We start from the raw sequence: 27924 nt of genomic DNA, 5'->3' as shown, positions 1-27924 counted from the left end.
AACATGGAAGCTGAAGTTGAAGTAGACTTAAATAGAGGTAGAGGGGAGGAGCGTGTAGACACCCTTACCCCCACTGAAGATCCTGAGAGTTTGGTCCGTGTGTTGAAAACCTTGGGTCCTTCTGGTACATTCGGTCATCCTCCACCCCTAGCCTTGGTTTTGGCTCCACCATTGGCCCGCCACTTCTGTTGGCTCCTCCATTTTTGGTTGCAGGTCCCTCGGATGCTCCAACGCAAGGGTGTAGCACACAAGATAGCACACAAGGCAGTGCACTGGCTCCTTCTTTTAGTGTTAGTGCTTTATCAGCTAATTGTGATAATGCATCTATGACCACTTCCCTGCAGACTTCCATACAGGGCATGTTCGCTACTATATCTGCTGATATAAAAAAAGGGTTTGAGACCTCTGCAGCCAACCAGGCTGACGTTAGATGTTTTTGTGAGTCTCTGGACAAGAAACTAAGCGATCTTACCTTACGAACAGAGTCAATAGAGGACAGGGTAACGGGTCTGTCCATACATTTAGAGCAAACAAAAGTGGACATCACAACGCTTAGGAAAGAAGATCAAGCTATGCCAGAGAGGATGGAGATTCTCGAGAACAATGCCCGACGAAACAATCTTCGCATCTTAAATATTCCGGAGGACAAGGAAGGCTCAGATATTAAACAATTTGACATCTCATTGTTGAAAGATGCATTACGCTTGGATCAGTCTGTTGAAGAATTAGCTCTAGACATCCAACGCATCCATAGAGAGCCTTTCAAGAAGAACCCCCAAAGGACTAAACCGCGAAAAGTATGGGTCAATTTCCATACTTACTCACTTAAGGAGACCATTCTCAATCTGGCCCTAAAGCAGAAATCTGTGAGTGGTAAGGGATTTAATTTCCAGATTCGATCTGACCTGTCAAGGGTCACACTTGACAGGCAGTGGGAGTTTGGGAGGAGGCTTGAGGCCTTTAGAAACTACTGGGCAGTTGCTCAACTAATCTTCCCAGCGACACTGAGAGGATCAGGTTAAAGAGAGCCAGTTATTTAATATGGTAGGTGAGTAGGTGAGTCCAGACAGGAAATCTTTTCTGTAATCAGATTTGGTCCTGAAGATGATGCTAGTTTCAATTTGAAAAAAAAACCCAAAAAACCACATAAGCACATATACAAATACACACAAAAAATAAAAAATAAAATAAAAAAAGGAGTGGAACATAAACTATCAATTTCAGTATAGCTATAAGGCATAAAGTCTAGGTTTAATGTCTTGGCTTTACACGTTCACGGGAAGGGCGGGGACCCAGTATGGGGCGCTATCTTCTGGTTGCTCCAGATAGATAGAGCAAGGGTTCCCCAGAGGGAGTGGGGTGGTAGTTTGGGGCACAGGTGGGGGGGGTGGGCGTGTCAAGGAAAAAATTTAAAAAACGTCTTTATTTTCGCTCTAATCTTGTTTTGAGTTTGTGGGTGCTGTCTGAAGATTATACGATTGTTTTTTTCTTACCCTGGTGGTATGTAACAGATGAACCCTGTTGTGTCGCTATAGATACTACTATTTTGCTCTTGATGGTAAAAGCCTTGGTGTGGTTTTCTCGTTATAATGAGTAAATTAGCCATTCTTTCCTGGAACACTAATGGACTGCGTATTAATCCCAGAAAAGATAACATAATGCAGTACCTTCGAGACGCTGATGCACAGATTATAGTACTCCAGGAAACACATCTTGATGAACCTGAAATGGATTTGTTGGCTAAAAAGAATAGGTGGATCGATCTATGTACAACGACATCGCAGTCTGTACATATTAGAGGTGTGGCAATAATTTTTAAACAATCAATAAAAGCTAGGGTGGTTTCTAAACTGGTTGATCCTTGTGGAAGATGGGTAATTGCATCAGTGATCATAGCAGGGTCCCCAATCACTATTATAGGATGCTATGGTCCAAATCAGGATGACCTGTCAGTTTTGAAGACCCTTTTTTCCCACCTGTATACATTCCCTGAGCCGGTTATTCTTGCAGGAGATTTTAACATAGTCTTAGATCCCCTATTGGATATGTCCCCTTCTAACCGAGCCAGGCCTCTATCTAAAACCAGGTCTTTTCTGCAGGATAGTATGAAGCAACTAGGGTACAATGATATTTGGAAATCTTTGCATGGACAACAAAGAGCTGTTACTTTTCGTAATTATAGATACCACCACCAGTCAAGAATTGATTTTATTTTGATTAGTCAATCTTTGGTTAATTTGGTGACATCAGTCTCTCACCTCCCTTTTCATTCATCAGATCACGCGGCCATCTATTTAGAACTGGAGGGGTTTTCTAAGAGTCGTATGAGAAACTGGTCATTTGATCGTTCATTGCTCTCCTCGGTGGATGTTATCAATGCCCTCAGTGTGGAGGTGCAACATTACCTGGAGGATAACGTTGGAACAGCTTCTCCCGGGAGTCTATGGGATTCACTAAAGGCCTTCTTAAGGGGCCTTATAATAAATAAAGCTACACATAAGAATAAGACCTATAGAGAAGCTGTGACTTCCTTAAAAATGGAAATGGCCAGAGTGCAGACAGAAATAGCCATGCACCCGGATGCCCCTGCGACCAAAGTACAGGAGTGGCAAAATAAAGTAGTTACTCTAAAAGGGGAATTGGGCTCAGTTCTGAACGCTCGGGTTCTAGAAAGATGGGAGGCAGGTAAATTGGCTCATTTTGAGTATGGTGAGGGGGCTGGAAAGTTACTAGCCTGGAAAACAAAGACCGAGCAGGTCAGAAATAATATCTATTCAATTATCTCCAATGGTATAACATACTCTACTGATGAAGAAATAAGGGGGGTTCTCCGGGAATTTTTTAGTGAAATATACCGTGAGGACAAAAAAATCGAAATCGAACAAGTTGAAGGTTGGTTGACGGGAGTCTCTCTTCCTGCACCCTCATTAGAACAACGTGCTGAAGTCAATTTTATATATATGTTCCTAGACTGGATTGTTTTCTTATGTATTAATGGATTGTTTTGTCATCTCCATTTACTTAAGATATACATGCAACTACCATTGATTATGTACCCTTGAAAATTTGATAATCTGAATTCAAAAGAATATAAATAATAACTTTCTTTGAAGAACAAACCTTCCTGTGTTGCTTTACCTTTTTTCTTGTTTCTAATAGTTCATTTATTGAGCAAAATCACAAAAAGTGTTGTCAATCTGTTTAATTTGTTTGACCTATATGGGGCCAGTGTGGTAGCTTCTATAGTGTCCATAAACAGATAATAAATACGAAGAACAGTCGCTGTTCTGCTCAGCTGATAAGTCTAAATAATATAGACTTCACTACACTGTTTAACTTTGATCTGTTAATAAATCCCTTGCTGGCACTTTCTGCTTTAAACATATTCTCTAGGATAGGGCCAGGGCTCTCCAGGTTTAAATACCAGCAAATACGAAGCTGGGCACACTCACAGGTTCCTGCTAAGGGCAGATTTCTGTTAGGGGGTAATAGCAACATGGTCTCCCTCTTAATCGACAAGCCTCCAACAAAGAAAGAGGTTTCATTCTGGTACAACCTACTACTGGAGGAGGTTGATGGTGAGTTTCATCTGCCCGACACATTGTGGGCCGCACACATCACAAATCAAAATGTGGAGAACCTGTGGTTTGAGTCCTTTAAGATCTTGTGGAATATAGTGAAACCATTGTGGTTACGCCAAAACCACCTTTTTACCCTGCATAGGGCATATTACTTGCCAGAGAGGCTCTCAAAGTTTCCAATCAACCCAGCAGTGGCATGCCCTAAATAAGGGCTGGTGGCGGCTTCTGATCTACACATGTTTTATGATTGCCCTTTGTTACTTTCTTTTTGGAATGTGGTCTGTCTTACACTCACTACCGCCTTATGTTCCCAAGTCCGGCCATGTCCCGCTCTATAATGTTTGGGGATGCACCAGAATTCCAGGGTTCAGGAAAGAACTTACTCTTTTTTGGTATCTTGTTAGCCAGACGGGAAATTTGCAAGAAGTGGAAAGACCCGTTACCCCCCTCCCTGCAGGACTGGCGCATTTCAGTGCTACAAACATCAAAAATGGACCTACAAAGATCGGGCAATCCAGATAAGAGAAACTTTTGGTCTCTACTACACTGGCAATAGTGGAGTATGGGTATTTTTTTTTCTTCCCCGAAGTCCAATGATTACGCTGTTTGGCAATCTCTTTCTTTTACGTTTGTATACCCAATAGGGCGATCCGGGTTTGGGATTGGGTATTTGACTGCAGCATACTACCCTGATGGTTATCTTGATGTGGTGCTGTGGGAGAATATTGAAGTACTGATGGGCGAACCACCTCGTAACATCCAATGCCTATACCAGTTTATCTGTGACAGTACGCTTATCTCTACGCACTACTACTCAGATACCAAGGGCATGAATGAGGAAAAAAAAAGAAAAAAAATGATGCAATTTGGAACAATGTTTAATGTTGAGATTGTAACTTGTGCTTTGTTGATGGTCATTGCATAAGCGAGTCGCACCGGAAACTGTAAACGTTCAGTATTGGAAAGTATTGGAAAGATTAGGAGGGCCCTGGGCAAGATTGTAACTTATCCTCTGTGTTAAATGTTTTAAAAAGAGCCTCAAGTGCGCAGGAGTCCAGGATTTCAATAGTGCAGTTGTACAATTCGCTAATTTGAAGGCTGTAATTAAATTTTGACTAAAAGTATACTTCAATGATTTGATCTCAAAAGTCTCACTTTTTAGTAAAAATCTTAAGGTACCTTGTCCTGCATGTATAAGATTATAAGCCCATCTTATGATGTTAGTGATAGCTCTGGTATATGAGCTAACTAAAGAAAGCTCAAGGTGCAGAGCTTGTGCAGGAACTGCTTGGTGGACTTTAATCATTTTATGAAGTACTTTCCCTTCTTTAGTTTGTATTTGTTACCACTGTCTTATTGGAATGTATTCCGAAGCGTATGATAAAATGGGTGGAATTTTGGAACTAAAAACCTGTAAAAGAGGAGGAATATAAACGTTGGAGACCGTATAAACTGTTTGTAGAGATAGGCATTTATTATAATACGGTCAGATATTTACCTATGTAAGTAATTAGACTATTAATTGCTTATATACCACTGATTAATAAGTCTTTATTACAACCATGCGGAACCCTTTTTAGCAACCTAAGAGTAACAAATCTATATATATAAAAACGAATGTATGTCTGTCTGTCTGTTTGTCCTTTATGCATTACTTCACCATTCCTCCGATCGGCATGAAACTTTGGGAAGTTGTTGAGTACACTCCCGCGAGGGTTTCTGGCAAAAAAAATTTTAATGGTAAAAAGTTGTTTAGTACACTCCCGCGAAGGTTTCTGGCAAAAAAATGATTTTTTAAAACTGTTAAATATCGGCCCCCCAGGGCCCTCCTAATCTTTCCAATACTGAACGTTTACAGTTTCCGGTGCGACTCGCTTATGCAATGACCATCAACAAAGCACAAGGACAATCGCTGCAAGTGTGTGCACTAGATTTGGAGAATCCGTGCTTCTCACATGGACAACTGTATGTGGTCACCTCACGCGTCGGAAAACCTTCTGATTTATTTGTGTACGCACCAGACGGAAAAACAAAAAATGCTGTGTATCCACAAGCACTCGAATAAATAAACAGAATTAAAACAATACTTTAAAATGTTTACCATATTAAAATGAATAAGTTTCAATAAAAATGACACAATGTAAATTGAATGTTATCATAACAATTTTCCTTAAATTTCCTTTCTTCTGAGATTGCAGCAAAGCGCGACAGGTAAGCTAGTGCTAAATAAAAAAAGAATCAAATAATGTTACACTATATGCACACATCAGAGAAGTGACAGAATCCTTGCCCGTGGCAACACTGCTACGCCTTCAGAAAGTATAATATTGAGTCAACCCAGGAGCAACATAATCCTATCTCCTGGGCCAGTGCTTAGCCATCAGGAGATACCATGGTGTCCAGTCAAGTGAGACAGAAACTCCAAGGTAGATAGATGATCAGTGGGTTAAAGTGAGAAGTACTGAATTAATTTGGAGATACAGTAGTTAATTGAGGTGACATGTAGCACCGTCTAAAGGAGAAGTGTGTTAGGTAAAGTGAAGAGGGAGGAAGGGAGTAAAAGGTGAAAGCACATGAGTCAGGATGGATCACCGGCATAATATCGAGGGACATAATATCGACTACCAAAAATATCGGCGACAAAATATCGACAGACAGAATATCGACTTTGTATCTTCAAACAGGTAAGTACAAAAATATCGAGTAAAAAATATCGTTTACAAAAATATAGTTTGTAAAAATATCGACTTTATAAAAACAATGTTAAATTAAATTAATATTAAAAATTATTTACTAAAATATACTTAAAAATACTTAAATTACCTTATAATAATTAAATAATTAATTAACGTTATAAAAAAATTCTTACAATCATATTTGTTAAAACATATATATATATATATATATATAGTAACATAATATAATTAAAAATTATCCAATATTATTACCGTAGGATAGCGGAAGTGTAAAATTACTATTCCCACTTCAGAGAGTGCAACAGTAGATAAGGCGTTGGATAGCGTAGAGGTAAAAATTACTATTCCCACTCCAGAGAGTGCAACAGTAGGGAAAGCGTTGGATAGCGTAGGGGTAAAAAGTACTATTCCCACTCCAGAGAGTGCAACAGTAGGGAAAGCTTTGGATAGCGTAGGGGTAAAAATTACTATTCCCATTCCAGAGAGTGCAACAGTAGGGAAAGCGTTGGATAGCGTTGGGGTAAAAATTACTATTCCCACTCCAGAGAGTGCAACAGTAGGGAAAGCGTTGGATAGCATAGGGGTAAAAATTACTATTCCCACTCCAGAGAGTGCAACAGTAGGGAAAGCGTTGGATAGCGTACGGGTAAAAATTACTATTCCCACTCCGGAGAATGCAACAGTAGGGAAAGCGTTGGATAGCGTAGGGGTGAAAATTACTATTCCCACTCCAGAGAGTGCAACAGTTGGAAGAGCGTTGGATAGCGTAGGGGTAAAGATTACTATTCCCACTCCAGAGAGTGCAACAGTAGGGAAAGGGTTGGATAGCGTAGGGGTAAAACTTACTATTCCCACTCCAGAGAGTGCAACAGTAGGGAAAGCGTTGGATAGCGTAGGGGTAAAAATTCCTATTCTCACTCCAAAGAGTGCAACAGTAGGGAAAACGTTGGATAGCATAGGGTTAAAAATTCCTATTCCCACTCCAAAGAGTGCAACAGTAGGGAAAACGTTGGATAGTGTAGGGGTTAAAATTACTATTCCCACTCCAGAGAGTGCAACAGTAGGGAAAGCGTTGGATAGCGTAGGGGTAAAAATTACTATTCCAACTCCAGAGAGTACAACAGTAGGGAAAGCGTTGGATAGCGTAGGGGTAAAAATTACTATTCCCACTCCAGAGAGTGCAACAGTAGGGAAAGCGTTGGATAGCGTAGGGGTAAAAATTACTATTCCCACTCCGGAGAATGCAACAGTAGGGAAAGTGTTGGATAGTGTAGGGGTAAAAATTACTATTCCCACTCCAGAGAGTGCAACAGTTGGGAGAGCGTTGGATAGCGTAGGGGTAAAGATTACTCTTCCCACTCCAGAGAGTGCAACAGTAGGGAAAGGGTTGGATAGCGTAGGGGTAAAACTTACTATTCCCACTCCAGAGAGTGCAACAGTAGGGAAAGCGTTAGATAGCGTAGGGGTAAAAATTCCTATTCCCACTCCAAAGAGTGCAACAGTAGGGAAAACGTTGGATAGCATAGGGGTAAAAATTCCTATTCCCACTCCAAAGAGTGCAACAGTAGGGAAAACGTTGGATAGCGTAGGGGTTAAAATTACTATTCCCACTCCAGTGAGTGCAACAGTAGGGAAAGTAGATACTTCATATATTTTTTTAAAATATATATATTAATATCTATAAAAAAATTAATGAAAAGTAATTACCACTTTAATATAATATACTAATTAATTAATTACAAATACTATTTTAATTTAATCATTACAATTAGTTATCAATTAACACTAATTAATTAAAAATTAACAATTAATTAACTAGAAATTAAACAGTTACTTAACAATTAAAATCTAATAAATACACAAAATTTTTTATATATGTAATTAGTTATAATTAAATTACTTCCCACCCTATTACCCTATTAACCCACAACCCGCTACAGAAATTAAACTACTTAAATTAACATAATTATCAATTAATCAATTAAATAAAATTAATTGGCAATTAAAATTTAATTAATTACCAAATAAAAATAATTTAACAATTAATTATAAACAAATACAAATAAATACATTTACATATTTAATTAATTATAATTAAATTACACTACATAAATAACATATTTAATTAATTATAATTAAATTACTCCCCACCCTACTCCCCTATACACCCACAACCCGCTACAGAAATTAAATTAGTTAAAATAACATAATTATCAATTAATCAATTAAATAAAATTAATTGGCAATTAAAATGTAATTAATTACTAAATAAAAATTAATTAACAATTAATTACAAACAAATACCAATAAATAAATTTACATATTTAATTAATTATGATTAAATTACACTACATAAATAACATATTTAATTAATTATAATTAAATTACTCCCCACCCTACTCCCCTATACACCCACAACCCGCTACAGAAATTAAATTAGTTAAAATAACATAATTATCAATTAATCAATTAAATAAAATTAATTGGCAATTAAAATGTAATTAACTACAAAATAAAAATTAATTAACAATTAATTATAAACAAATACCAATAAATACATTTACATATTTAATTAATTATAATTAAATCACTTCCCACCCTATTCCCCTATAAACCCACAACCCGCTACAGAAATAAATTACGCAAAATGTAAATAACATTAAATTCATTCATTAAATTACATTATAACATAAATAAACACTTTTAACATAAAATACACTATAAAAAATCGATATTATTAAAAGTTCGATATTTTTCTTAACCTATATTATGTACTTCGATATTTTGACTATCTATATTTTAAAATTCGATATTACATTACTTACCTTCAAAACGATATTTTTGATGTCTATATTCTGTCCATTCAATATTCTGTCCAGCCTATATTTTGTACTCGATATTATGTCCATTCGATATTTTGTAGTCGATATTTTGTCTGTTTACCAGTCAGGATAAAAGAGTACTTATTACTGTTGCATAATGCCTAACATGGAAATGGCGTATACGCCGTGGCCATCACAAGTTGACAGTGACAAGAAGATTTTAGACTCTGCTTGCAAGGTTCCACCCAGGAGTGAAAGAGGAGTCGCACATGGCATGCAGCCAAATATATGTCCACTGTGTCCATCCAAAAACAATTGGTTTATTTCTTGTAAATATTGAAGACAATTGGTCTTGCTAGCTGTAATGTGACTTGCAACTATGAAAGCTGGTGCTGTGGGCCAAGATCCATCCAACTGTAACAAACCAAAACAGGAGAGTCACTTCAAGGAGTTGCTCTTTACTTTGCGTCCCCATAACCAAAGATCACCCGGATGATAGGGTGCCATGGAAAACTTCTGTGAGCTGCGATGCTCAGGCCTGAAACCTTTCTTCACAAAGACATTTAGCTAACAGCACTGGCCATCTTAAAGAAGAAACTTCAACACAAAACACACGTGAGGAAGCATTTAAAAACACTTTTAAAATAGCACACTTTCGTTATTTACACCCAAAAATGATTTTCACTTTTCCCTCAAAATTATCTACCAAATTTACACCAAAAACGAATATGAGCACAAATATTTTTCAAATGCAAAATCTGAGAATAATGCACATAAAAACGAATTCAACAATCGAAGGAATAGTCTGACTGCTTTAAAACTAACAAACCATGCTTATCTGTCCAGTCAAGAGTGAGGAGGGGTGAGAAGGTATGACAGAGTTGTCTTAGGGAACTGTGGCACAGCCTTTCAGAATGAGCAGGAGAAACCTCAAGAGGTGAGACCAACTGAGTTTAGGGTTTCCTGTTAGGGGACATTTCCATGGACTAATATCTCTGAGCTGCTTTCCTGGGGAGGCTGTAACTGAGGCCTAAGGCTGGGGTGTCTGTGGAAAGGTTATCATGGTCTGGGTCTTCTGGGAGAGCTGTGGGGTGAACCGTTCCCTGATTCCTGTCTCCTGTCTGGCACATAATGTACTGTACAATACCATTGCACACTCACCAACTCAGTACTCAATGGTGGTGGTAAGCTTAGGAGGTACATTGTTTACATTTAATATATTTTGTAAATTAGAGAAGGTCCGGGAGATCCAGATTACAGCTGAGACTCGACTACTGGTAGTCAGTCTACCACCATCAAAAAGATAATTTGTGCACTGTGTGTGTCCTTATAAGGAGCCATCGCACTCTACCTCAGCCACGTTTGTGGGACCACGTACAAATGCAACCTTACACTGGGACACTGTGCCTGAGTATAACCTAGAGCAGTCCACTCCCTTTTATTATACCCCTCAGGCCACGCCTGGCCCGAGGATGACCTGGGCTTACATTCAGTCAATCCTCAAGAGAACAGGACTGCTACCCATTATATCCTTCTCCAACTTAGTGTTTTTTTTTCTTTTCCGAAGATCAGAGTTCATTACACTCGACATACAAAGTCTTTGAGCCACTGGCTGAGCTGTGCATTAGGCCGGAGGCAGTATCGATGAGATTGGTCGCGAATGGGTGAGTCACAGGCAGGAGGATCCTCAGGCGTACCATCTTGCACAAGGTCTTCCACCATTTCTTCTAAACTGGAGAACCACAACTTTACTTGCATCCTTGAAGCACAAGTTACTTACCTTCGGTAACGATATATCTGTAAGAAACATTAGTTAGTGTTATATTCCTTACCTTAGAATATTCCCAGGTGTCAGACTGGATCCAGAAATTTTTTGTCAGCAGTACCCTTGAGCGTCGGTAGGCGTCATCTGCGGCTCCGCATCTGTCGTAGGCGTCGTGATCGCCGGGATGACATCGTCGGAGAACTTAGACGCCGCCCTCGGCGCTGACGCCAGTTCTGTACATAGCTTTTCGCACCAGGAAAGCAGAGCCATGATAGAAACCGATACGAGTGCCATGAAACTAGGGCCCTGAAAGGGATGTCCTTAACCCTAGATATCGGTTCCCAGAATGGGGAGGATGGGTGGGGCGGTAAGGAATCTAACACTAACTAATGTTTCTTACAGATATATCGTTACCGAAAGTAAGTAACTTGTGCATCTGAAAGAAACACGTTAGTGTTAGATTCCTTACCTTAGAATAGATAACCCAGCAATACCAACACGGTGGTGGGTCTGCAAACCAAGATCACACCAGAAAGTCCTGGAGAACGGAACAGCCGAAAAAGCCATCTCTCCGGACTTGGCTGTCCAGGCAGTAGGGCCTAGCGAACGTGTGCAGCGAGGCCCACGTAGCTGCCTGACAGATGTCCTGCAAGGGGACTTCCCGACCCAGGGCAGTAGTAGCCGCCGTGGCCCGAGTGGAATGGGCACGTAGCCCCACAGGAGGCTCCTTTATCGCTAAAGAGTAGCAAACCTTGATGCACAAGACGACCCACCGAGAGATGATCCGCTTGTGCACTGCCCGTTCCTTCTTAGCACCCACGTAACCAACAAAGAGCTGGTCGTCAACCCGGAACTGGCGGGTACGATCTAGATAGAAGGAGAGCGCACATTTTGGGTCCAGACGATGGAGCCTCCCTTCCTCTTTCTAGGAATGCGGAGGCGGAAAGAAGGTGGGCAAGGTGGTGGACTGCCCAATAAGAAAGGCTGTGACCACCTTGGGCAGGAAAGAAGGACGAGTTCTCAGAACAACCTTGTCTGGATGGACAGAGAGGAAAGGAGGTTTAGAAGATAGAGCCTGGAACTCAGTTACTCTCCTGGCACAGGTGATGGCAACCAGGAATGCAGTCTTAAGAGTCAGAAGATGAAGAGGACAGTTATGAAGTGGCTCAAAGGGAGCGCACATCAGATACCTTAGTAAAAGATTCAAGTCCCACTGAGGCATCAGGAAGGGCACAGGAGGAAACATGTGTGTGATGCCTTTCAAGAATCTATTTACTACAGGGGACTTGAAAAGGGAAGGCTGATCAGGAAGCCTTAAGAAGGCTGAAATGGCCGTGAGGTAGCCCTTGATAGTGCCCAGGGCACAGCCCTGCTGGGCAAGAGAAAGAAGGAAGAGGAGAACCTCTGAATGGGGGCCAGAGAGTGGATCCACAGCCTTTGCTGTGCACCATGCCACAAGTTTGTTCCACCTGCAGGCGTATACCAATTTTGTGGATGGACGCCTGGCTGCCAGAATCACATCACAGACTTCAGGAGACAAGTCAAATGGCCTCAACTGCCGCCGCTCAATCTCCAAGCAAGAAGGTGGAGACTGGACAGGTTTGGGTGGAGGACCGTCCCCTGCTGCTGCGACACAAGGTCCTCCTGAAGAGGCAGACGACATGCTGAGTTGCTCTGGATATCAGTATGTTCGTGCCCAGTCCGGAGCCACATGGATGACTTGGGCCCGGTCTCGCTTGATCTTCTTCAGCACTCTGGGCATGAGTGGTATAGGCGGAAAGGCGTATCACAGACCGCAGCTCCACTTGCTATGACAGGCGTCTCTGAGCGAGCTCCGCCTTGAAAATTCCAACAAGCAGAACTGAAGAGAAGGCGCGTTCACTTCGGTGGCGAACATATCTAACCAAGGCTCTCCCCATTGCTGAAAGAGACCTTGCAACACGTCCGAGTTTAGACACCATTTGTGATCCACCATGCACCTGCGGCTGAGTTCGTCCGCCCTGGCGTTCAGGGAACCTGCCAGGTGTTGAACCACCAGGGTGACGACCTGGTGTTCCAGCCATTGCCAAAGGCACAGAGCCTCCTGACAAAGGGTCCACAACCCCACGCCGCCCTGTTTGTTGCAGTACCTCATGGCGGTGGTGTTGTCCGTGAACACCTGCACTACACTTCCCCGGGCAGAGGGTATGAATGCCTTCAGTGCAAGACGGATCGCCCGCAGCTCCAGAAGGTTGTTATGGTGCCGGGACTCTGCCAGAGACCAGAGACCTCTGATCTCCGCATCTCCCATGTGGCCCCCCCATCCCAGGAGGGACGCATCCGTCACTATTACGCACTCCGGTTGTGGTAGGGAGAGGGATCTGCTGCTGACCCAATCGCGGTCTGTGAGCCACCATTGCAACTGACTCGCAGTGCCCTCTGAGATCAGGACGTGGTCAGAAAGGTTGCCCTGATGCTGGGCCCACTGAAACTTCAGGTCCCACTTCAGAGCCCGCATCCGCCACCTGGGGTGATGCACCAGAAGGATGCAGGAGGCCATCAGCCCTAGGAGCCGCAGCGTCAATCTGACCGAAACTCGGGATAAAGGCTGAAAGATCGGAATCCGAGCCTGAATATCCTGAACCCGCAGTTTGGAGGGATAAACCCGAAACTGCGCCAAGTCCAGAACCTCTCCAATGAAAAGGAGCTTCTGAGTGGGGTACAGATGTGACTTCGGAACGTTGATGGAGAACCCCAGCGAGTGCAGGAGGTCGGCTGAAGTCTGGAGGTGGGAGACGACTGTCTGGGGCGAGCTCGCCTTCAACAACCAGTCTTCGAGATAGGGGAAGAATGAGACACCTGACCTGTGCACATAAGCTGCGACCTCTGTCATCACTGTCGTGAACACCCGTGGGGCGCTGGTAAGGCCGAAGGGGAGCACGGTAAACTTAAAGTGCTCATGGCCTACCGTGAACCGCAGGCAGCGTCGGTGGGCCGTCAGGACGGGGATGTGGAAATACCTGTCCACCTGAGAAATGTTTTGGAGGCCCTACAGAAAGCAGGCCTAACTATCAAGGTTACTAAGTGCCAGATAGGGCAGAGTCAGGTTGTGTACCTGGGCCACCTTGTTGGTGGAGGCCAGGTTCAACCATTGCAGAGCAAAATCCAGACCATCATGGACTGGGTTGCTCCAACTACCCAGACTCAGGTCAGAGCTTTCTTGGGCCTGACTAGGTACTAGAGAAGATATGTCAAGGGGTATAAATCTATTGTGACCCCCCCTGAAGGACTTTACTTCCAAGAAAATGCCAAAGAAAGTTCAGTGGACAGTCAGCTGTCAAAAGGCATTTGATGACCTGAAGCAGGCCATGAGTACTGCTCCCATTCCGCAAACTCCTAACTGCTCCAAATAATTAATTGTCCAAACAGATGCATCTGAGTTGGGGGTTAGGGCTGTGTTATCACAATTGAATGATGAAGGTCAGGATCTGCCAGTAGCTTTTATTAGCAGAAGGCTGACCCCCAGAGAAAAATGTTGGTCAGCCATTGAGAGGGAGGCCTTTGCTGTGGTTTGTTATGAAAAAAACAGGGTTAAACCCAATAAAGTCAGTAGGGACCTGGGTAGCAATTAGAATGAAAGGAAGGGGTCCTGGAACTTAGAACAAAGAAATTACAAATTCATTCCATTTGTATTCAATTAATTCAAAAAAAGCAAAGCTATTGAATGCAAAAAGAGTTTAATTCAAGATTGCATATACATCCTATTTAATGGATTAGAACTTATAATACATTTATTTGATATCAACAAGTTTATATACATGTATGTGCCCACATTCACAACGGGGAGGGGGGGTGAAGTGAGGGAAGTGTCGGGGATAGGATAGTCGTGGTCTGAATCATTCAGTGACAAGTCTTATTCTTGATTTGAAGACAATGTACATGTGGTCCCTTATAGTCAAGGCCACAGTTTGAGGCTCACAGAGAGTCCAAAATATAACTAGCAAAACAGGCCTAACTCCGTTAGAGCCGTAAGTGTCTAGATTGGGACCGGAGTTGGTCGGTGGTTATGTAGTCGTCTGCGTTTCGACCCAAATAAACAGTAGGAATCTTTTCCTTACGAAAGGGTCTTCATCAGGACAAAGAAGTTGTGGGTGGGCAACCTCCTAGGGGACAATTAAAAAAACGAATTAGAAACACACCCATCCAGTTATAAATTCAAAGGAGGGTGGAGCATTGTAAACAATTAAAAACCGTGTTGTCTATCTGTGTCTGAATCCCACATTGCTGGATTGAACAATAAACTAGAGACTAGCGCTCACCTTTCGCGATGGGCGAGAGGGGTTTGATCAACAGAGGAATGGATTCTCTTGGTCCGGAGTAGTAATTTGTAACTGTAGATAACAGGGAAAAAGACTAATGTTTTCTACAGGTCTATTGGATGTCAGCTAGTACAAACGAGAAGTACACAGTAGACTAAGCTAGTTGGGTCATCCATTTACTTTGTTTGCGAAAACATCTAAGCTCAAGGGAACATATGAGCATAAGTGCTAAATGCATGAAAAAAATCGTGGTGAAAAATGCCTAATTGTATTTTACCTTTTTACTTCTAAAGGTTAGAGTCTTAGCAGGTTCTTCTAAAGTTTCTTATCGGTAGGTTTTGTTTTCAGCCTACAGAACGAAAGAATGGAATTGTTGTCAAAAAGTAGAGGCATCATTACTATAACCACTCATGGTGTCTAAAAAGTTCACCCTAAAAGGGATTACCACTATCATCTAGTTTGTAAGATGGATAGGAAGGCTCCTGCGTAACTGTTACCATATGTGAGTGCTCCAATCTGTCACACTATTCCATGTAGATTAACTACAAATTTTTAGAGAAAAGCCTAAATGTGAAGAGAAAAACAACTTTAGAATATAAACTTAGTGTTGGCACTTTTAGTAAAAGAGCTATAAAGGTACTCCTTTATAAAAGTATCATTAATAGGAGACGCTCCAGGAAGATATCCTATAAGGCTTACCAATGTTATACAATTAAATTGGCAGTCGAAATGGATTCTGCATAGGGTTAAAAGTACGGTGTATGATTTATTTTACAACAAAATACGTGTTTAAATAAAATGTATAACAAGTCTAACTATTTAAAATAAAGCACCTTCAAGGATGGTGTATGATTTAATTTGCAAAAAAATGCGTGTTTAAATAAAATGTCTAACAAGTCTAACTATTTAAAATAAAGTGCCTTCAAGGAAAGTATACTGAGCGCGCCATGCACGCATTGTGCAGACATGCAACTCATGCTTTGTTCTTGTCTATCGGATGTCACTTGTAATCCCCGGAAACGCCCAGAAACGCCACGCGTGTACATCTTCTGTCCTCCTCTTGCACGCTTTGGAATCTGTATTGATTCCGAAAGGCCCTGACATGGCAAGAGCAGCGCATGTGCGCTGCTAACGCCAGGGGAGACCTAAAAAATACCTCAGCCTGCCACTTGCATGAGGCAGAAGAAGAAAGGGCTTTACCGGGAGAGTTTTATTGGCTCAGCTAAGCCCTGCCAAGTGCCACACACAAGGTGACAATGTACAATCCTTGCAGGGATGTACATATATCACTAATATGTTTTAGTTATAGACTAACTACTGTAATACCACACAGTGTAGCTGCGCCCACAATTCTTCCTCGCACAGTGGAAAACAAAAAACGATATAACTTGAAAAAGGGGCTTACAGATAGGCCCCGGCTGTCTCTGTCTCTCATGAATGTTTTGTTTCTTCCTGCCGCACCAAGTCACAGAGGAAAATTTCAATTTAAGGGCTGAAAGAATATGAAAGCTAATGCAGTCTAATTTACCTAAAGTGTTTATACAGCCGGTCTTTCTGACCTTTTTGGGTCACACATTTCTGCCGGTCTTACATTAGCGCTAAGTACTAGCGCTACTAACCACATCCCCGCCTCCTCAAATTTGTACAGCTGTAGGGGTGCAAATAGCGAAATACAAGTCCACCCCCACCCTTTCATTTACCTGTGACCTAAAACTGAATAGGGTGCTGGTGCAGTGCTCACTAGATAGCCCACACTCCGGAGATGTCGAAGGAACAGTTGATTGCTGGGCAGGCGGCAAGTCCAAGTGGTGAAAGCAAGTAGCGTCAGTCGCAAGGAAAACGTATTTCCTCAAGCAGGGTTAGCTGATGGTGGTTATAGTGAAAGCAAAAAGGAGAAAGTAAGGGGATGAGGCCCAGAATGAAAAGGCAAAAAGGTATGGGCAGGGCTAGAAAAGTGTAGACTCACCCACGGTGATGCATGGATCTAAATGTGATTGGCTTAACAAATGGTACAGGCACATCATCAGGGCTGTGGTGGGCAGGTCAGAGGTCGATGCAAGACACTCCATGGAAGGAATTTCCACCAGAGATTAATGGCCCAGCAGGTGTTAATGTGGCCAGGCAAATACCGCAATCAGGAGGAGGGGCGTGGCAGGCAATCCTGGGCTGGAGCACAGATTGCTGAACAATTCTCAGAATCAGAGAATCCAATTTGGTTGTATTTTTCTGCTACTATTTATATATAGAGATGAAGAAAAATATTTTTCCGTCCGTATTTATATGTAAAAATCTGTTTAAACGGAAAACCGGGAGCCTTAATCAAAATGTAATGAATCATTGGTAGTATCTGTGTTATTGTTGTAGCTTATTATCTGTACCATAGCTAGCTGACAGCCTGTCAGCGCTATTCTCTTTGCCTCTCCATCAATGAATGCATTGCCTTTTGACACATAGGGCCATATGTGTCAAAATGTTTTGCGATTCTCAAATAGCGATTTTTTGCGAATGCCTATTTGAGAATCGCAAAACGCGATGTATGTAGGATTCGCAAAAACTTTTAGGAATCCTACATATTCCTTAATTGCGAATCGCAAACTGCCATTCGCAACTTAGGAAAACCTCCCCATTCATTCCTATGGGCCTATAGGTCCATAGGAATGAATGGGTAGACATTCGCAATTTGCGAGTACCCATTAGGTACTCGCAAATTGCGAATGCAATTGCAAGGATGCAAGGGTGTCAAAAGGACACCCTGTTGCACCCCTGAAATAAGCATGGATGCAGATGTGGTGCACATACATGTCCTAAGGGCATGTATGTGCGCCACATGGCACTTTGAAAAATGCAAAAAAGAGAATTTTTTGAAAGACATCGCAAATTACCACCAACCTGAAGTTGGTGGTAATGTGCGATTCCTTAAGCCAAAATCGCACAACTTGGGTGCTTCCTACAATGCATTTAAGGAATCGCAGTTTGCGATTCCTTAAATGCATTTGCAAAATAGGGAATTACAAATTTTGCGATTCCTTATTTTGCGAGTGGGTTTTTGTGTGATACATTGCACACTGCTAAATTGCGATGGTAAACTCTGAAATTCTGCGAATTTCCGCATTTGCAATCTCAATTTGGCTTGATACATATGGCATATGGTCTTTTGATGAAGTATGTGCTGCACATTTGATGATGGTCACTTTTGATGGCAATAACAAGGCTTAGAGGAGGTCACTGATCAATTGTGCGTGTTGTATTTGTTGGCCTGATGATATGAGGAAGCCTCTCATTGACCAAAGCTGGCCAAAGTCATGGACCACCCCAAAGGCATACTGGCTGTCTGTGTATATGTTCGCTCTGTTCCCTTTAGCCAATGTGCATGCCCTCGTTAGTGCCACGAGTTTGGCTGCTTGTGTGCTTTCGGCAGATGCCAACCTTCCCCCTTCCAGTAGTTTATTAGCGGTGCCAACTGCATAGGAGGCCTGCAATGTCCCTTGGTCATCCCTAAGGCATGACCCATCTACAAACAAGTCCCCTTGGGCTTGTAATGGCTTGGCAATGAGGGAGACGTTTGGGATCCAGTGTCAACAGTATCCTGCCTCCCCCAAAAATGCCCGAATCTCTTTTTGTGTGCATGGTCTTTGAAAGTGGGTGATGGTTGATATCCTGTCAGGTAGCAATCTCCTGGCCCCTTCGGACACTTCATGGCCTAAATATGTCACAGCAGTGAAGCAGAACTGTAGTTTCTTGGGGGAAACCTTGTAACCTTTCATTGCTAGGTGGCGCAGGACGGCAATAGTGTCCTGTATGCAAGCATCCCTTAAAGGTGAGGCCAGCATCAAATTGTCTATGTACTGGATAAGAGTTGAGCCTCCCTTCAGTACCAAGGAGTCAAGATCTGTCTTTAGTGTGGCGGAGCTCAGATCCAGCACTGTGAAGTGTGTGGCTTTGACGGGGATATTGGACAATATTGTCGCTGGGTTTGGAACTACTGGGAAGAAAGGTATCACTATTTTGTTCAATTCTCTCAGATCTTGTGTAAAACGGTATACGGGAGCTCCCTCTTTAGATGCTTTTTTGACAGGGGGTGTTGGTGTATTGCATTGGCTAGAGCGTATCTCTCTTATTATTTCCTGTTTCAGGAGGTCCTGTATTACTGGTGCTATGCCCTCCTCCCCTTCCTTTGAAATGTTGTAGTGTGGCACTCTCTGGAGGGGCGCTCCTGCCTTCAATTTAATCTGTACTGGTGGATAATTCAAGGCCAGTCCTACTTCATTTACACTGGTAGCCCAGACTTTGGGTGGCACACAGTTGTGCAGCTCTGAGGGTATTACGGGGTCAGTGCAGGTCATGAAAGCTTGTAACATCAAACCATAAGGTCTGCTTTCTAGAAAGACTCCGGTTGGTGAGCAGTGTATGGTGCATTTTAATTTACAGAGCAAGTCCCTACCTAGTAAGTTCACTTGGCAGAATCTGCTGAGGATGAACTGATGGTTGACAGTTATGCTGCCTACCCTTAATTGTTGTGGCTGTGTGAGATATTCACCTATTGGTTGTCCTATCATTCCAACTGCCATGACCTACATTCCCCAAAGTGGCGCCTTAGGCGTCACTGACGCCTTTAGCATTGATCTTTGAGCTCCTGTGTCTATCAGGAATGGTAAGATTTTGCCCAAAACTTTTCCCTCTACATATGGACCTGATTGATCCACTGCTATAGCTGGAGCTATTAGGCAGTTTTCCACTTTCAGGCATCCCTAGAATAATTCTTGGGGCGGTGGTGGGAAGCCATTGTCCTGTTGCCTCCACCCGTCCCTCCCCGTCTAATCCTACTGTGCTGGGGACATATCATTTGACATATATCCTTGCTGTTCATTATGTCTATACTCTGTACACTGGATATTCTGCTGGTATTGTTGTTGTCCTGTCTCCTATTCTGTGTGGGCCTGCTTCCCGCATTTTTCTTTTTTAATATTGGGCAGTCTGCCTTCCAGTGGTTGAGGTCCTTACAGTAGAAACAAGCGGTACCTGGTGGAGGTAGGAGGCTGACCTGCCATTCTATGGCCTTCCTGTACCCTTCCTCCTACCTAGGCCTCACCCTCTTCCTTGCTGACTTGTGTAGGAAGGAATCCTGCATCTCAGTGACTCCCGACCTGAGTTTCATACCCAGAGTTCCTGGTATGGTTATCCTATACCCCACAAAGAATCTTCGGCACCCACTACTTCCCATTCCCAGAAAGTGGGTTCCCTTGCCATTATCTATTTAAATATGCGTTCTTTGGTAAAGCATCAGTTTGAAATCTTTCATTTACTCAATGCTGACAAACCCGACATCCTATTGTTGTCAGAAACATGGCTCAATGCCGACTCCTATCCCCATATCCTGACAGCTACACCTACTGGTTATTACATACTCCACGCAAATAGGACATTGGATAAGCCAGGAGGCGGTGTGGCAGCAATTATCCAACACAAACACAAATTTACCACCCTATAGATTATCAGCCCTCCACGCGTTGACAGTCTTATTCTAAAATTTGACTCCCCTCGGATCACCTTCACTTGTGCTCTCTTTTACCGTCCCCCTGATCACATGCTGTGGTTCCCTCAACTCTTTGGCAATCTTATCTCTCAGTTAGTAATCAACCAAGCGCGGATCATTATCCTCGGCGACTTCAACTACTGGCCTTCTGACACTCACGAGTCTGCCGCTTCCATGAGTTTACGGACTCTTTATTAGGCATGAACTTCACCCAACATATCCACAAGGCTACTCATTCCAATGGGCACACTCTAGACTAGCTCTGGACCTCCAACATAGATGTCACCCCCCGATTGGTCTCTCCCTGTACCTGGTCCGACCACTATTTTCTTTTCTTTACTGTGGCCTATACTCCTTCTACTACGCTCCCCCATGCCGGCAATTTCTGGTCCAGAAACTGGAAACGGCTGACATGGATGATTTCCACGCGCTCCTAACAGCCTCCTCCCCTAACGAAACAACTCCTATCTCTCTTCCCCTTCAGGACTCTAACCTTGACCGTTGGCTAGAAGTAGCTAGCGACAAAGTAGCGCCTCTGAAGAGAATTTCACTTAAGCGCCGCCACGACGGCCAATGCTGGTTCTCCGACGATTTAAAAAAGAAAAAACTGGCCCTTAGACAGGCTGAGCGCCGCTGGCGGCTAGCCTATGCCTCTGAAGATAAAACAGCCTATATAGCCTTGTTAAAAAACTACAAAGATGCCATCCTCCAGACCAAATGAGCCTACTTCTCTCAGAAAATCTTGAATTCATCCGCCAAGGCTAAGGACATCTTTTCAATTGTCAACGAGCTGGTAGAACCTGACAGGGTAATTGCTAAACCTGATCGTTCACAAGTCTTATGTGATTCCCTGAACTCGTTTTTTATCGACAAAATCACTCAAATTAAGGACAACATCCCTACCCCCATTTCTCCTTCAATCCCCCCTGCAACCTGCACAAATCCTCTCATGCTTGATCAAATTCCTTTGATCTCTCGAGAAGAATTCCTGACCCTACTGAACAAGGTGGGATCAGGTTTTCCCAATGACTGCTGCACTCCTCACATTCTGAAAGAGGCCTTTCTTACCTGCCCCAATCCACCACTCTCACTCCTTAATAACTCCCTTATAACAGGTACGGTTCCAAACACCTTCAAATGTGCTGTAGTTGTCCCAATATTAAAGAAACCCAATGCCGATTCCCTGGTGTTGAGCAATTTCCGCCCATCTCTTTGCTCCCCTATCTTAGTAAGATACTGGAGGCTCACGTTACAAACTGCCTCAGCTCATTCATTGAGCACTCCCAGTTCTTGGATCCCCAGCAAGCAGGCTTTAGGCCTGTTCATTCCACGGAATCTGTCATTTTAGCAGTCATGGACGAACTTAGGAGAGGAGCTGATAACAACACCACCCAGGCCCTGGTGCTCTTAGATCTGTCGGCAGCCTTTGACACGGTCGACTATAAACTTCTGATCGACCGTGTCGGCAACGCGGGCATCCGGGCCTGGCCGTCAAGTGGATTACTTCCTTTCTCCATGGACGCTCCCAGGCAGTCCGATTGGATAATTGCACGGCAGGGAATACAAAGCTGACTTGTGGAGTCCCTCAGGGCTATGCTCTATCGCCCCTTCTGTTCAATTTATACATGCAACCCCTGATGGTATTACTACGGAACAGCCGAGTCACAACCTTTAACTACGCAGATGACCTCCAGCTGATTTTTAACATAGACTCCTCTAATACATCCCTTAACAACTTCCAATCCACTATGACATCTATCACTGAATGGATGTACTCCAGCCAACTAAAGCTCAACCCTGATAAAACTGAGCTTGTTCTAACAGGGGGGCCCTTAAACCCTTGGAACCCCGGTTTTTGGCCTTCTTCCCTGGGTACCCCCCAACCTGTCAACTCTGTAAAAAGCCATGGAGTTATCATCTGTAACAACCTGTCCTTAAAGCCTCAAATCAATGCTGTTGTTTCCTCCTGCTTTTTCCATCTCTGCAGAATCCGGAAAATGTGCAGGTTTCTGACTACCGTGGCCCTTACTCTCGTCACCCTGGCACTAGTTACATCTCGCCTCGATTACGCGAATGCTCTCTATGTCGGCATCCCAGCATACCAGCTTCATCGCCTACAGCTTGTTCAGAACCAGGCAGCTAGGCTCATTTTTCGCCAACCTAAACACCACCATGTTACTCCCCTGATGAAGAGCCTCCATTGGCTTCCGGTGGCAAAATGCTGTGTATTCTAGCTGGTCTGCACCATCTTTAAGGCCCGTGCTAGCCAAGGCCCTGTCTTTATCTCCTCCAGAATTCAATGTTACATTCCCCTTCGGGAACTCCGTTCTTCTTATCTTCATCTACTCACCATCCCCACTTTTAAACGGAAAAAACACGGTGGCCTTAGGTTTTCCTTTTTGGCCCCCCGTTTCTGGAACTTCCTTCCCAAAAACTTGAGATCTGTACCCTGCTATACTCAATTCAAAATTCTTCTTAAAACCTTCCCCTTCTCACAAGCATACGATTAAACACCCACCTGCCCTCCATGGCCGCAGGCTTCCTGTCTGCAGCACCATGAAACCGCTTGGTGTAAGTGCGCTCTAGAAATTCTTTTAACATAACATAACATAACAACCTTCCTTGTGCTACCATCAGTCTAATTTTTTCTTTCTTTATTTTATCTGCTTCCATTGTCTGTACATTGGACTGATAATCGGAGCAGTATCTGGCTGCTGCCAGCACCTTTTCTATGGCTCTTTTTGCCTGCAAACAAACAATGTTTGTAGGTGTGCTTTAATAGGCAGTCTCAGACCTTGGACAAAAGTGGTGACAAAGGCTGGCATGGCTTCTCCCATTTGATTTTTTAGCCCGCTGTTCTGCTGGTATACTTGCAGAAGGCGGTCAAAATAGAAGCTCACACTCTCATCTTTTTCCTGTTTGGTATGTGTAATCTTATTCTAGTCAACCTTATCTTCAGGTATCTTCTCTTTTAGGTATTTAACTACCTCTTTGTATTTGTCTGTAACCTCGTCTCCTGGTACTCCTCCCTTACCTTTCGCTGGCTCCCCCTTTGGCCACTTCACTTTCCCTTTACAATCTTCCCGCATATCTCCTGGCACAATTATGTTAAATAATGTGTTGAAATCTCTCCATAATAGTCCTCCCAACGCTGCCATCCTATCCAACTCCGCGAACCACTTCCCCGGTTCTTTTCTTAGCTTTGGGAAGTCTTTAGTAAAGCACATAATGTCTTCTCTGGACAAGGGGACTTGGACACATGCCAATTCGTTGTACTTACTACCTGGTGGAGGTGGTACCTCTCGCAGGGGCATAACTAGTGCTGGTGGGGCAGCCGTTGATGGTGCTGGTGTTCCCGTGTGAGGGTCTGGATTACTTCCAACAACGCAAATGTGTTCACCAGTTGCTTCCACTGTTTCAGTTTTCATACTGCATATTGTAGTGTGTCTTTCATGTTTTCTCTTTGTATGTTTCCAGGTCCGAGTCTGTGAATCTGAACCTTGCTATGTCCCAGTCATACTGGGCAGGTAGGGGTGGAGCTGCACCTGCAGTATCTGGGCATGTGGCCTTTGCTCGCTGGACATAAGCATTGTGAGCTTGGGTACCCTTTTCCATTAACTTTGCTGTGCCAGTGAGAGGACTTTTTCTAAGTATGGTCTGTTCTGGTGTTGTGTGAAGGCGTCCACAGCTAGTGTCCCTCCCACCATCTCTTGTAGTAACTTCTGGCATTTAGTTGTGTCTGATTTCAGTAGTCACTTTTGTACTGTGGGCGAGCCGTGAGGGGATGAAGTAGTACTATTTATTTTACTGAAACAGTCATGCATAGCCTGTGGTGGAGGCTGTTTGGTCCCTGCTAGAGTCTGTTCTAGTAGTGCAATGTCATGGACTGTCTGCAGTGTGTATGTACAAACGTCCCACACCAAGCGCTGCCACTGGCTTAATGACATATGGCTGTCTGCTGACGTGTCGTTGAATTTTTGTAGCCATGCTGGGTCTATTCGTTTTGGTTCCGTTATGTCTTTTTGTGCTCATTGAGCCTGCAGCTTTTGTCCTCATTAACTGCAGTAAAGCAATGTATTGGACGGCGTCCAAGTCTATCTTGGCATACTCTTTGTTGAGAAGCCAGCGTGTTAAAGCTACAGCATCTGTCTTTTGTTGTTGAGTTAGCTCAGGGGGTTTCTCCACCGGAGCGGAGGGTGACATTGTAAAGAAGACGCTGAATCAGTGGTAAGTACAAACCTCTTTATTCAGTCATCTGCTCTACGTGTCTGCCAGAGGCTTGCCAACATTCTAAGGCAGACTCCAGCAGAACGTTCCAAGGAGGGGGGAAAGGAAGGTGCCAAGGGGGAGAAGGGAAAGAGGAAAGAGGGAGATTACAACACATTTCCCTACAGTAGGGAAAACAGGTAAACTACCTTATTGAAGGCAGGTCTAACAGAGCAACATGCTAAATTGGAGATATAAAACAAAATGCCTGATTACACTGAGAGGGAATATTACAACACATCTCCCTACGGCAAGGGATAACACGTGGATTCCCTTTCTTGCTTGTACTAGTAGGAGTCGAAATGCTCAATACGACGAGCTGAAGACCTGAAACAAAAATGCAAGAGAGAACACAAAGCAAACAGAACAGATGGTGTAATAGAGACTTGAGAACATGTAGACCAACTTTTACAAAGCTATCCCCACTGAGAAAGATAAAATCAATATGAACTACATGTAAGTAGGCTAATCAAGTGATGTGTACCATTAGCTTCCCTCCCCGACCAAAGTGTAGTGTAATTTTGCTTGGTTGTCTTTCCCTGATATAGGGAAAAGGAGAGATCCTGGTTACTGAGTTGGGAGTGGTGTGGTTTGACCAAGGATATTCTTTTAAGGATTTTTCCACATCACAACTGTTGACAACCGCTAATTGAATGTGTTCTTTAATATTGTTAATTGTCTTTGCAATGAAGCTGTTGGCCTTGGGATGATGGAGAGCAGTTTTCTCCTGCTTGATGCCCAGCTCATTTAAGAAATGTTTTATCTCACTAGAAGCAAAATGGACATCATTGTCCGTGTCAATGGTTTCTGGCACACCTTCACTGGTGAAAGAGTCTCTTAAAAATTTGGTGAGGATCCTTGTCGTGGTGCATGGCACAAACTTGTACTTGATCCTTTGGGAGGCGTAATCGATGAGTACAATCATTTTGGACTCCCAAGTGGTCCATAGGGCCGATTATGTCCATGGCCAACTTGAACCATGGTACGCTTGGTACTGCTACTGGGGATACCTGAACTTTCCGCACTGTACAAGTTTCATTGTTCATAGCACACAACCTACACATATTCCATTCAATTTCTGTTGTAGTAGATTCCTGATCTTGTAGCTCACCTTCAACAAGTGCTCTGGAGGGATGGACAGATTTGTTGCTTTCCTCGCCCAGTGGAACAATGCTGACAGCACAAGGAACAGCACAAGGAACATTGCTGTTGTTTTCCCCGCCAGGTAGTACAATGTTGTTAGCACACAGGATATTGTTCGCAAATTGCTTGATGCTGCCAACCCCGTTGGTTCTCTCATTACCCTCCACAATGCGCACCTGGTCAATAATATTTGGATACTGTATGATCCCTATTTCCTTCTGATGAAGCCAGCCCAACAGAGTGGCCCCTCTACTTACAATGTACACTTTACCAAACGTGGTTCTCCCTTTGAAACCTATGAGCATAGTGATCATCCCTACTAATGGTATGGTTCCTCGAGCGTATCCTACTGGAGAAATGTCAGGTTCTAACACTTCAAGACTGGCGGTGTCAAACAAGTTATTAATATGATCTAGATTAATTAAAGTAAAAGGGGAACACGAATCAGCAAACATCACTTGAGGTTTATAGTTCAAATAGATGGTACATTTAGGATATTTGGGAATACTGGGATATGAAGGAGATTCTGGAGGGGTACTGCCTTCTGCAGTTCTTACTAGAAATACATATTTGGGGGACGGATCTCCTCCATTACAAACCACTATCACCTGATTGTTCTCACCATCTTTGCACACTCTAGCAAAGTGCCCCTTCTTATTGCATTTTTTACATGTCTCATTGTGGGCAGTACAGCGAACACTGTTTGCGAGGTGGTTGCTGCTTCCACATCTGTAGCATTTTAAACCAACAGATTCTCTGACCGATACATCAACGTTGACTCCTATGGGTCTGACCTTAAGTACTGAATTGTCACTGAACCTGTTGTGTATACTACCGGTGTCAATAACATTGTCAACTATTTCCTTGGGTGTTTTCATTTCCATGATACACTTGGCCGTGTGCTCAATAGATACAGCTATGCTAACAGCCTCTTTGAGAGTGGGATTTTTTGCCAGAAGTTATTCTTGTATGCAAGAGTTGTTGGTGCACCTTACTAACTGGTCTCTGATAAGGGAATCGTTAAGTGCACCAAAATCACATAATTTGGTTAGACCTCTGAGTGCTGTTACCTAGTTGGTGAGGGATTCTTGTTTACCCTGGAAGCGAGTAAAGAATGTATGCCGCTCCAAGACTACATTTACCTTGTCACCAAAATGTGCTTCCAATGTCAAGAGGGTAACACTAAACACATCTGTATCATCCTCATCCTCTTCTAACTCTGGTTCAGGTAAGGTATCATATATCTTCCTACCTTGAATACCTAAGTTATGCAATAGTATGTGCTCTTTACGGACGTGAGAATATCTTTCACCACCTATGGCGATCAAGTAAGAAGCAAACAAATTAATCCACTCTTTCCAGTGGATTTCCAGTTCACCAGTCTCATTGAGAAAGGAAGGTGGTTGACTCATTGCTTGTACAGCCATGGTAAAGACGGGTGCAATAAGCTATTACTGTACCAAAAATACACTTGCAAAGATGCACTGTGGAAGGAAAGAAGCAAGATAACTGATGCTGCAGTGAGGGAGGAATGAACAGTGGTACGCACTGGAAGCACTGAAAACTATTACTGTAATGCTGTAAAACCGTCCTACAATATAAATGCAATCATACACTGTAAGTAAGTAATAATGCTAGATAACTGAAGTTGAACTGAGGGACGAATAACAATTGCGACATGCACTAAAAGCCTAAAGGACAAAGATAAGGTGACTATCACCAAGGAAGTACACACAACAGCCGCTGAGGAGAAAAAACAGTAAAATCACGATGTGAACTCTGGCAATAGCCGATACAAAGACCAATATTGTATGCACTTG

The 27924-nt window shown here is 43.1% G+C and overlaps 1 protein-coding gene across 1 annotated transcript in view; it reads right to left on the bottom strand.

Moving 5' to 3' along the window:
• Positions 1–27924, bottom strand: part of LOC147703391 (uncharacterized) — a 9287842-nt gene that overhangs the window by 4161452 nt on the left and 5098466 nt on the right. The window lies entirely within an intron of this gene.

This window comes from Lissotriton vulgaris, chromosome 7 (genome assembly GCF_964263255.1).
Source record: "Lissotriton vulgaris chromosome 7, aLisVul1.2, whole genome shotgun sequence".
In the NCBI taxonomy this organism is placed as follows: domain Eukaryota; kingdom Metazoa; phylum Chordata; class Amphibia; order Caudata; family Salamandridae; genus Lissotriton; species Lissotriton vulgaris.
This window is presented reverse-complemented; position numbering and strand designations above follow the sequence as displayed.